General features: G+C 36.5%; 1 pseudogene; it reads left to right on the forward strand.

Moving 5' to 3' along the window:
- Window positions 1–204: 204 nt before the first annotated feature.
- On the forward strand, window positions 205–3,782 carry LOC121802606 (annotated as a pseudogene).
- Window positions 3,783–12,552: the final 8,770 nt, after the last annotated feature.

Below are 12,552 nucleotides of genomic sequence, written 5' to 3' on the forward strand. Positions count from 1 at the left end.
TAACTTTTTTTTGCATATGAATTTTGTTTTAGACGCCAATATATTTGGAAACCAGGACTAAATAATTAGTTATTGATTGAGAGCAAATGATAATGGAAACATACGAAGATGACATATTTGGTTTCACATTGACAACGACAGCACTGGTAGAAATTTACCAACAAACTTTAAATTCAATTAAACACAACAAAAATTAAAGTCAATATATGGTTGGGCCTTTTGTACATATAGAAGCATTCACCTCGAGTTCCTCCATATTACATTCTCAATAGAGGAAAAAATGGATAAAAAAGGCATCTATCTTGCTCTTGTCGTCCTCTTGATTGTTTTTCCGATTTCATATGCACAAACAAGAGCTAAAATGGTGACGGTTTTGAGCATCGACGGAGGCGGCATCAGAGGCATTATTCAGGCAACAATACTAGCCCGTCTCGAATCCAAACTCCAGGTTTCATATTTTTATTCGATTTCCATCTTTTTATTTTACTGACTGGTTAATATCTAAAGCCAAAGATTCGAAATACTATATCATCTTTAAATAGAGACTCTATATGTACACTAATGTTATCAAATAGGAGTTAGACGGTCCGAATGCAAGAATTGTTGATTACATGGATGTGATTGCCGGAACAAGCACAGGGGGGCTTATCGCCACCATGCTGACGGCCCCCGGACCCGGCAACCGGCCTTTGTACGCTGCGACAAACATCACTAACTTCTACTTGGAGCAAGGCCCCAAAATCTTCCCGGAAAAAAGGTATGCCACATTAATAGTACTACTTGTTTTATTTTTATAATTGTGTCTTAATTAATGGGTGGTTTTAGCCGGAGAGGCTTTGTGGGGAGGCTGACGAATTTATTCGGCGGCCCCAAATACGACTGCAAGTATCTGAAAGAGATGGTTCAAGCATTGCTAGGGAACCTCACTATAAGCCACACATTGACGAATCTTGTTATTCCTACCTTTAACATCAAACGCCTCCAGCCAGTTATTTTCACCACCAATGATGTACGTAGTTTATTAGTATATCCCTACTATCTTAAATTTAATTAAGATCACTCATTGATTTATATACATTAGTCCATGCACTGGACCCCTTTATATAGTTACTATCGCACATAAGTTTACATACTAGTTCAACTAGAGTGGGCGATTTATATAATAAATTCAATTATTTTATAATTTAATATAATATGTTGTGCATCGCACAGGGTAAAGCAAATGTTTCTAAAAATGCTCTATTATCCGATGTGTGCCTTGGCACCTCCGCGGCTCCAACTTATCTCCCACCTCACTATTTCGAGACCAAAGACGCCGGAGGACAAACACACACCTTCGACCTCGTGGATGGCGGTGTGGCAGCAAACAATCCCGTGAATACCTACATATTGTTACCTTACATTGCATGTTACTTCCTCCATACACGGAAATTAGTCTCATTTTGCAATTTTAGAATGTCAACAAAAAATAGCCTCATTTCTAAAAATGTAAAATTTCTCTCTTATACTTTTTCCACTTTTTCTCCATTCCACCATACTTTACCAACTTTTTCTCATACTCTCTCTTACTCATGGCCGGATCTAATGTTATACCTAAAAAATTATATATGCTATTTTGATCATTAATTTCAAATTTTTTAAATTATCTTTACGTATACCCCTTCTTAAATCCTTAAAATATCTTTATATATATTTGCCCTACCCATATAGAATTCTTGGCTCCGTCCCTACTCTTACTTTATCAATTTCTCATTAAAACTCGTACGGTTAGCAAATAAAACCATTTTTTATGGACGGAGTAAGAAATAAGCATTTGAATCGAAATATATTGAGTTTCGAAAATGTGGTCTCTGCAGACACTATTAGCCATAACACAAGTCTCCAAAGAAATTTGATGGGAAGATTCAAGCTAGCAAACATGCAGCCCATGGACAGCACCAGAATGTTGGTGTTGTCCCTCGGCACGGGGGGTCGGTCGGCTTGAAGAGAAGTACAATGCTAAGGATGCGGCCGAATGGGGCCTCCTCCGCTAGGTATACAACGACGGTGCCTCGCCGTTGCTTGATATTTATGGAGATGCAAGCTCAGATATGGTTGACATCCATGTCTCCACCGTTTTTCAATCAATAAGCAACGAACAAAACTACCTGCGAATTCAGGTACGCAAAATAACAAATGAATCTTCATCCATCGGCAACATGTTCTTTAACAAACTCGTCGTTGAGGTTTTGTTGCAAATTTATCATAAGAAAACCAAATATAAGAAAATTCAGTGTTAGTTTAAACACTTATCGTCCTGCCATAAATGAGACAATTATTTTCGACACGAAAATTATAAAGTATCGCTTAATAACATAGAATAGAATTATAGATAATATATATATTGTTGTTTTGCTTAAAAAATGACTCACAGTTGAACGGCCAAAAAAACTAATAGGACTCACATGTAGTGAGACTAATGCATATAGTATATATTAGTAATGTATAAAAAAGTTTTTTTTTACAAAAATTAACTTTTGTGTATTTAGTACTCTCTCTTTTCATGTCGTAAGCGATGTGTTGATACATGGCACGAGTTAGAAAAATAAATAAAGTAAGAGGGAGTAATTGTATTCAATTCTTTTAAATGGGGCATATAAAAAAGGATACAAATCGTCATTGTGAGACCAAAGTAGTATATTTAATTTTTTAGGATGGATAAGAAATTGAATAAACATAGTTTTATATACAAAGAATTGGGATAATTTTTATTTATTTTTATTCAATAATTTTATTGTATCTATGTACGGCTCTAGTTAACCATTTTAATTTGCAAAATTAATAATGATAGCCACAAGAACAAAAACATACTCCCTCTAAAAATAATCCACGACTTGTTGTCTCATATACATTTTTTAAGTCTCATTTTATTTTTATCACTATTATTTTTATAGATAAATACAACATTTCACTAAGTAATTTTAATATAGTATTTTATCCTAAAATTAATAATAAATTAAATTTTTATTTATATTCCATTAAATTTTTTTTACTAACTTTCATTTATTTTTTTTGAAACTCTGAACCGAATCAAAATAAGATACTTAATTGTAGATATTTAGCATGTTAATCAGAATGATTATTTTAGAAAATAAATTATTTTATGAAAATTTAGTGGTCCAATATTTTTTAATTACTCATATTCTATAGTATGGAAGATATTAAAACGAATTATGGAGTAAAAACGAGAAACAAATAGCTAGCTAAATTTATTCATATTGCTTGAAGAAAATAATACTCCATAGTTTACCAATTATGAGAAAATTCCATAAAAAAGAATGCATTCCAATAAATTGAACGTTTGATTTGAAAAGGAGGATGGCTTGGTGGGGGATGCGTCTTCACTGGATGTTGCAACCGAGAAGAATTTGCAAACGCTTGTGCAAATCGGTGCGGATCTGCTGAAGAAGCCGGTTTCGAGGGTGGATCTCGAGACGGGCCGGCCGGTCCCGGTTCAAGGAGAGGGTACTAATGGAGATGCATTGGCTCGATTTGCCAAGTTGCTATCTGATGAGAACAAGTTTCGCCATTCCAATTAGTTATACAATAGTAATTTTTAATTTATAGACCTTTACTATTTTAATATATACAGTACTTTTTTTTTCTTTGGCTAATAATACTGCTACTACCTCCGTTTCATAAAACATGTCTCACTTTTCTTTTTAGTTTATCCCATTAAAATGTCTCATTTAGATTTTAGAAAAAGTTCTCTCTCACAATAATATAAATACTAATATTTTTTTCTTTTCACCTATCATACAAAATAAAATCTCCTAAAATCTCGTGTCGTCCCACAAGTTTGTCATCTTTTATGGGACTAAGGGAGTACAAGGTTAATTGAATATGTATATTTAATTCTAGTTTCAGTTATGGTTTGTAATGGATTACTCGTGATTTCATTTATTCCATGCACTTTGTGATATCATGTGTGATGGGCAATGGAATGGACTTGAACCGAAAATTAGGAAAGCTTATGAATATAAATTGAGATGTCCCCATCTTTGTGTTAGTTGCAGAAAGTCTGCCCATAAGAGCATCCACAACGGTGGTGGGAGTGAAGGCCGCCGTCCGTGCCAGCGGCGAGGACGAGGACCGCCGCCGCTGCGCTCGCGCCGCTGACACGGCGCTGCTCGATGCATCGAGCAGCGCCGTGCCAGCGAGCAGGCGACGTGGCGGCTTATGATTGGGCAACGGCATATCCTTTGCCTTTGAATTATTTTTTTTTATTTTAAAAATCGTTTTTAAATTATATAAAATGATTTTTAAAAAAAAATTCCAAATCCCAAAAATATGGCCGTTTTTTCCCGTATTTTCTGAATTTTTTTATTTTTTTTAAAAAAAATTTCCCCCAAAATAATCTATAAATACACACATTCATCATCCATTTATCACATCAATTCATCTCCCATTCATCTCTCATTCTTAATTCTCATACAAACTATCAACACATTCATCCCTCATTCAAAACCTCAAATGGATTTCACCCATATTATGGCGGAAGCGGAACGCGAAGAACAAGAATACTACGAACAACATCGTGCTGCTTACGAAGCATATGTCGCGGTGAATACCCCGGCTCGGCTATGGTACGTGAATAATATCGCCGACATCATGTTCATGTGTATTATCTTACACAACATGATTATAGCCGACGAAGGGCCGAGGGTGGCTAGCTTCTACGATGAGGACGAAGCCGGAAGCTCAACATCGAGGTCTCCCCCACGCCGAGACGAGCATACGACGGTCGGCCAAAGAATCGAGACAAGGCACACAATGCGATATACCCGAATCCACAATCAACTACAAGAAGACCTAATCAAACACATGTGGGCGAAATTCGGGAACGCGTAGTGGTTTTTTTAATTTTTTTTATTTTAATTTTGTAATTTTTAATTTTTTAGGATTTTAATTATGTCGTTTTTATTTTATTTGTCATTTGTAATATTATTTAGGTTTTTTTAATGAATTTTAGTATTATTGAAATGTTATTGTTTAATTGAATTTTAAATTAATTGTGCTCGTCCTTGCGGAAGAGCACAGCTGTGGGTGTTGTGCTCTTGCCAGAGAGCAGGCAGAAAAAGTGGGGCCGGACCCACAACCGTGCCGCTGACAAGAGCACGGTTATGGATGCTCTAATTCATACGCGGCTGGTCTAATCTTTCTACAAATAGCGGTGCAACCGAACATATCCATCCAATATATCTATCTAGATCATCCCATTAATTGTGAAGTGTTTCCCATTTAAAATCGTATACTTTTTAAAGTAGAAATAATATTACTTATTTTATTTTATTCTTTCTTTATTTAAATTATAAAATAATTTATATAAATTTCATTGCCAAAAGTAAATGTTTTACCATTAATGAAACAGAGAGACTATATATAGTCTATAGAGATGTCTTCTAATAATAACTAGAACATAGATGACCACAACTATCAATCAACGATCCCTAGATTTCATAATATAATGGTGTTTAATCTTGCCAAATAGATTTTCGAAATGAAAGGTATCATTCTCAATTCCTTTATAAGGTACTCCTTCCATCTCACTGAAAATAACTGATATGGCTCGTTTCATGCATCTATTTTGGGATGAAATTTGGTAAATTTTGGGAAATTGACGAGTGATTTTGAGCCAGGTGTGTAAAGAATCCGCTGAATTAGGAATTGCTTGAAGAAATGAGCGGACAACGGATCAAGGAGGAAAGGGAGCAATTTTGCACTACACTTCAAACTGATCAAGTGAGCGAGAGCAGTAGCAACAAAATGAGATGGAGCATACTTTAAAAGATCCTTAAGAGAAGGGCAGAACGGACATTTTGGAAGAGGAGTGCCCTAGGGATCTGAGCCTCATGTCTCCCTATAAATATGGAAGGGAAGGAAGATTGAGGCAACACTTATGATCGGCTCTCTCCCGAGCTGAGTCTAGGAAGCTCACGTTTACTCTTCAATCCTCACGTTCTCATTCCACACACTTGGAAATAGGGGTTTAGTAGTTGGCTGTGGTGGTGTTTCCGTTTTAAGTTTGTTGTGTCTGTGTTCCACCGTCCGAGAAGGACGAAGAAACAATAGTTTAAATTTCTATCTGCTACAATTTCACTTTGAAGTATTTCTTAATTTAGAACTTCGTATTTGTGAAACAACTTCTGAATTTGTTAATTTGCATTTGATGTTTGAAATATTCTACAGTACTGTTCATCTTATGTGTGTCTTTGTTTTGAGCTGATTCTGTTGGAATTTATCAAGTTTAAGTCATGAATGCTTTCGCATATTTTGGTTGGTTTACTGTTCGAGCAGCTTTGTTTAAATCTGATTGGATGCTTTTCGCAATTGGGAATGTAGGATAATGAGATTTCGGTAGTTACGTTCCATTTTCTTAGATCTGCTTGATTGTGTTGGATTTTCGGGGATTGCTTTTAGATTACATAGATATGGAGTTTGGTGCTTTGATTTTTGCAGAAATTATGATTTCTGCTGGTCACGCTCTGTTTTAAGTTGAACAAGTAGGATAAATCATGTAGTTATAGTTGAATTTACTTTTTATATCATCTTTCCGGTTATTTCCTTTGCTGAGTGCTCAAGTTTATGTTACGTCCTGGTTGTTTGCAGATGTGATGAAGAAGATGAAGTAGTTAGGGATTTAGATCTAGAATTGCAGCTTTATTCTTTTTTACTTTTGAAGCTTTTCTAATGTCGGTTAGTTAAGGGATTTGGTCCCCACCTTTCTAGTTATTCTTGTTTAGCCATTTCAGGAAAGTCTAGTATGAGTCTCTCAGTTTAGTTCAGTTGATTTCTAGGTTGATCAGTCCAAAGTTAGGAGCAAACAGTCAGTTTAACATGCAATTTAGTTTGAGTTGATCAGTTAAGTAAAAACTAGTTTAAGTCGTTCAGTTTAGTAAATCAAATCTCAACCCACTTGGAAGCATGGCAGCAGCCATCCCCCAAATGTCAACATCAAATATGAAAACACTTCATCTCTGTGGGATCGACCCTTACTTCCATTTACTAATTAATAGTATTGTGGGTTAATGTCTTGAAAAGCGAGTTTTGTTCTGTTTTGCGCTTCCAACGACAGGTAGATTGTCTAAGAGTTGACTAGATATGTTGATTAGCTTCTCTTGGTCCGTCTGTGCTACCCTTATTTGCTAAAATTGCGAAAACTCGTGCCTTTTCAATGACCCACTTTTCTTTTTCAGTTTGTCCCACCTAAGATGACTCATTACTATAGATGGGAACATTTTTATTTCTATTTTATTCACTCTCTCTTAATCCACTCTCTCCACTTAACATTATTCCCTCTCTCTTACTTTACTCTCCCACTTAACACACACAATAAAGTTTTATAAATTCACGTGCCGCCCAAGGAATGGGTCATCTTCCTTGGGACAGAGGGAGTAGTTATCTTACCCATTTATATCTCAATATTTTTCATATTATTCATATTATAAAACTAAATCATGATAGAATAACCGTGAATTATAGCAAATCATATTTATTCTAGAAAATTGTACTGAATTCCTAGGGTATTTACAACAGTGGACGATCACATTGTCGGGCTATCGTCTACTATAGTAGGTATCCGCCCAAGCCCTCGCCGCAGCTGCCCACCCTTCACATAGTCCGCGACCCAAGGACGGACGATCGATTCTCTAGGTGATTGTCTGCTATTGCGGGCATCCGGACAATGATTTTTTTATTTTTCTCCCCATTTTTCACTCTATAAATACACCGCATTTCAACCTACATTTCTCACACCTTCCAATCTCTTTGCCCATTTCACTTCTCCCTCAGTCTAGTAAAATGAATCTCGGTGACAATTCGACTTTGGAAGTCCTAAATCGGGCCATTGATCAGGCCATGTTGGATTACGGTATGCATTATTACGAGTACATGGTCCAACAACAATGACAACAACATGCAGAACTGGTCACGAGGTCAATCGTACATTGGGAGTCGGTCTTCTGAGAGCATGTCATAGTTGTCGAATGGCTGTTCGCGGACTATTTTGCCTCGGAACCATGGTGGGGCATGACAGTATTTCACCTGCGTTTTAAAATGCGGCGTGAGGTTTTCATGGGCATTGTTAACACGTTGGAGGCACGTGATGAATACTTCCAGCAGCATCCTGATGCCAACGGCACACCGGACTGTCGATACTGCAGAAGTGCACTGCAATTAGGCAGTTGGCCTACAGTGGACTACAATGCGTGACCAAAAAGCCTATTCTCTCCTCCAGGACGATGTGATCGAAAAAAAGTTTGGTAATGTAATAACCATTGAAACTTGCTTTTAGCTTTTTTAGTTATTTTAGCGTTTTACAGTTTTGTCTTTTTAATATCACGAAGATTTTCATATTGTCCACTAAAATATATGTTTTATTTTGCTATTTTATTTTATTTGAAAACAAAAAATAAAAAAGAAATACAAATGGTTGTCAAAAGATAGGACAAATTTATAGTCAGTGTGTATAGTCCGGGCTATTATAGGTGTATGGGCCGCAAGACAAAATGTTGACGTGGCATATGAAAAATGGAGATAGGGCGGATGTATAGTCTGCTTTATTGCGAATGTACTTATAATTCGATCATAAATTTTATGATTTCTGCGTAGCCATGATTCTTCATGTACTCCATCCGTCCGCGAATAGAAGTCCCGGTCCATTATTACTATAAATGATAAAGAGGCCCCACATTCCACTCACATACTCCCTCCGTCCCATAAAAATATGGGCGGATGATATGACACGAGAATTAAGAAAAAATTGGTAACGTAAGAAAGATGAGGAGAAGAGTAGTTAAAGTAGTGTGAGTGGATAGTGAGACCCACATTATTATTAGTGTTTTGATGATGGTATAAGTCGTAAATAACTTGATGTATATGGGTAATATATTGGGATAACTTTCCATAAATGGAATGTCCATATTTTTATTGGACAGACGGAAATGGAGAGTGTACATATTTTTATGGGACCGAGAGAGTATCATATAAAACTAATATATACAAGTGAGACACATATTCCACTAACTTTTTTCCACTCACTCTTCTTAAAACCCATACTGAAAAGAAATGAGACGTCTATTCGCGGACGGAGGGAGGAATTATACATTCTACTCCTTTTGTTCAACAACCATCCATATCTCAATACTTATTACTTCTCATTGAAATTAAATAAAATTTCTCTCACCGACATTCGGCTCACGGATTCACGAGTGAAGCTAACTTATCAGTTTCATTTGAATTGATATCCTTAACTAACTCTATGTATGTTGGCAGTCTTATCAAACCATTAAGCAATTCGATTCACGCTTTTCTAACCAAAATCGCGCATTTTATGTCACCTTATTCTAAGTTGTATTTAATTTTAGACTAACAATACTTGATTTAAACCTCAGCCTAAATTCTTGTTTAAATGAGTCAACAACCAATTATTGTTATTTCTTAAGCTCGCCTTTCGGCAGTAATTAACTTGTTACATGTAATAAATTCCTAAATGGAGCTGCGGCAACATCTTAACTAGAATATCAGCTGACATACAGATATATCAAATGTATAGAATGAAGTTTATGATAACAATGCTAAAATCACCAATAAAAGGTATACTATTCAATCAACACTACTATAAATCAGATGGAATCAATTGTACACTTAAACACAAAAAGCAATGGGTGAAAACACAGTTGAACAAGGCGATGATAGCAACGACTTATTAACAGAAAAAACTGCAGAACTCGAAAAGGCAATGGAAGATCTCAAACAAGCTAATGAAGAAGCCGTGCAGTCATGGCTAGACTCTCGACCGCTGATCGATGAGCTCGAAAAGAGTCAAGCCGAGTTAAACGCAACGAGAGCCAGAGTTGCCAATGCGAACAGTGTCATTTCCGAGTTTCAAGCGCAGCTGGGAACGACCGAGATGTGCATCAAGTCGGCCAAGGACGAAGAGCATAATATGCAGATGAAAATGAACGTCTTGAATCAAGACGTGCACGCGATGCAGGAGGAGACGGAACATCTCAAAGCTAGGGCTGCGACTCAAGAGGCAGACGCTCGAGACGTTTGAGCTCACTTGTGAGGCAGTGGAGCTTGAATCACGAGCCTTTCACGCCTCGTTAGCTCAAGCGTTGTACTACATTGAATAACTCTTGAGGCCGCGAATGTAATGATCCAGCTGAGTCAAGTGGAATACGGACGTCTGAAACAGGAAGCCAACGAGCGAATCTCAGATTCAGAGAGGCGAGTTTCAAAATCTGCGGACGAGAAACTTGGAGCGGAGAAGGCCAGAGACTTGGCTTTCAGGAGACTACAGAGCTTGCATCCACAACAGATTTCGGCAGAGCAATATGAGAGAACAAATAACTAACATGAAGAGGCCGCGAAATCCGAGCAAACGTAGACATGGGCTTAACTCTCCAACTGGAGCTAATCAGCATCAGAAATCCAAAAACTACTATACTTTTCATGTAAAGAAAAAGGAGTCAATCATTTTCAGGATTAAAACTTTCATTTTGCCATGTTTAACAAAGTACTTTAAACGACCTGCAGTGTAATAAAGATTGGTGTGATATTAAAAAATATTCCTTTGCTTCCATTTTAATGTTTTATGAAAGAAAAATGAAACCAGAAAATATACATCAAATGGACATAAAAGACTTGATTTATTGGTGGCAACATGCGTAGAAGAAAAATTATCAATAAGCAATGTTTCTGTCCTAGAATAGTATGGAGATAAGCATTGCTTGTTTATTTCACCAACACATAGGTAGTAGGCCTTGGCGGGGAAAAAACCTTTTGGTTCATGAATTGCAAAATCTGCATCTTGATATGCCTAGGGATGTCAATGTAGCCCGCAACTCATGGGTTGGCCCGAATAGCCCGCCAAATTTATAGGATTAAGGCTGGAAATTTCTAGCCCGATAAAATCAAAACCCGTTTAGCCCGCACCCGATTAACCCGCAACCCGTTAGGGCCAGACCCGAAACCCCGATGGGCGAAAACCCTATAAAATTTCTATTATTCTATTTTTTTTACTCCTAATTCGACACTTTATTGATTAATTTTATAATATAGATAACTAAAAAACAACATTCAATTTTATATTAAATATACAAATTATATATTAAATTTTTATTAATATATTAATTGATAAATAAATTAAAATTTTCAAATTCACTAAAAAAATATTTAAATTTCTAAAACATGCATTAAAATTCCACGAAATATCTCAAATATTGGTATTTGATCTTGTTTATGATTGAGTTTAAACATATATGTCAAATATATCATAATTAAATGTTTTACATTGTATAAATATAAATAATATTAATCATTATTTATTGGATTGATCGCATGTTAATATTATCGGCAGCAACCCGATTAACATGTTGGGCTAGCCCGAAACCTGAGCTTTTAGAGTTAGGGTTGAACTTTTATAACCCGAAAGAAATCACAACCCAATTAGCCCGCACCCGATTGACCCGCAGCCCGAGTAGGGCTGGCCCGATTGACATCCCTATATGCCCCACCTAACTTCATCTGAAGCATGGCTGGGGAAACAGATACGAGACTACTAGTAATGCACCCGCGCCTGTAACCGAGCCTAATGATGATTGTTGAGTACAAATCTATTCCACTTCAGGTGTTTGAGGGATGTTGAAAGGTGTATATAATTCATGTCCAACCCTAATCAGTTTGAGGCCTTTTAGAGGGAAAAAAAAAACAAATTCGTCCCGACTTAACCAAAGCGGACAATATCAATATACTGTTGGCAGTCGACGATCCGAACAATGATCAACCCATCGCGCCCATCGCGCAGAGAAGAAGCTGAGCCGCATGGCCCATCAGTGCCTGCAAGCTTAATTGAATAATAATTAGTTTAATTTTATGAATTGGAGTCGAGCGTATATTTACATTGTTGCACACATGTCACACATCGCATATTTAGTTTACCCTACCTGTTGAGATGTTATTTACTTATTATTTGGGCTGGAATTAATTATTTAGGTAAGCCCAAAAGTAATTTATTTCTAAGTCCTAAGGACTTAGGAAAATAATTGTTCTTATTTTCCATGTATTTTAATTTGCGAACACAACGTCCGAACAAACAAAAAATTAATACTCCATCTGTCCTTTAAATATGTCACAATTTGACCGAGCATGGATTTTAAGAAATATAATGAAAATTGAGTTGTAAAAGTTGGTAGGATGTGAGTCATACTTTAAAGTACTAATTTTATAACAAAATGTGAGTGAGAATAGGTTAGTGGAATGTGGGATCCACTACTAAATATGGTAAAAAAAATAAATGTGACAAATTTTGTGGGAGGAACGGAAATGGAAAAAATGTGACAAAATTTCAGGGACGGAGGGAGTACCTTTTTGTTAATCCAAGCACTAATTATCGATCAAACAAACATGACATCACATCAAAACATACACGAACCAAAGAACGATGGTCGCACAAAACATAGTACTCCCTCCGTCCGATAAACTCGGATTTTGCATTGTTTTAAGGCCCTT

Source organism: Salvia splendens, chromosome 5 (assembly GCF_004379255.2).
Source record: "Salvia splendens isolate huo1 chromosome 5, SspV2, whole genome shotgun sequence".
In the NCBI taxonomy this organism is placed as follows: domain Eukaryota; kingdom Viridiplantae; phylum Streptophyta; class Magnoliopsida; order Lamiales; family Lamiaceae; genus Salvia; species Salvia splendens.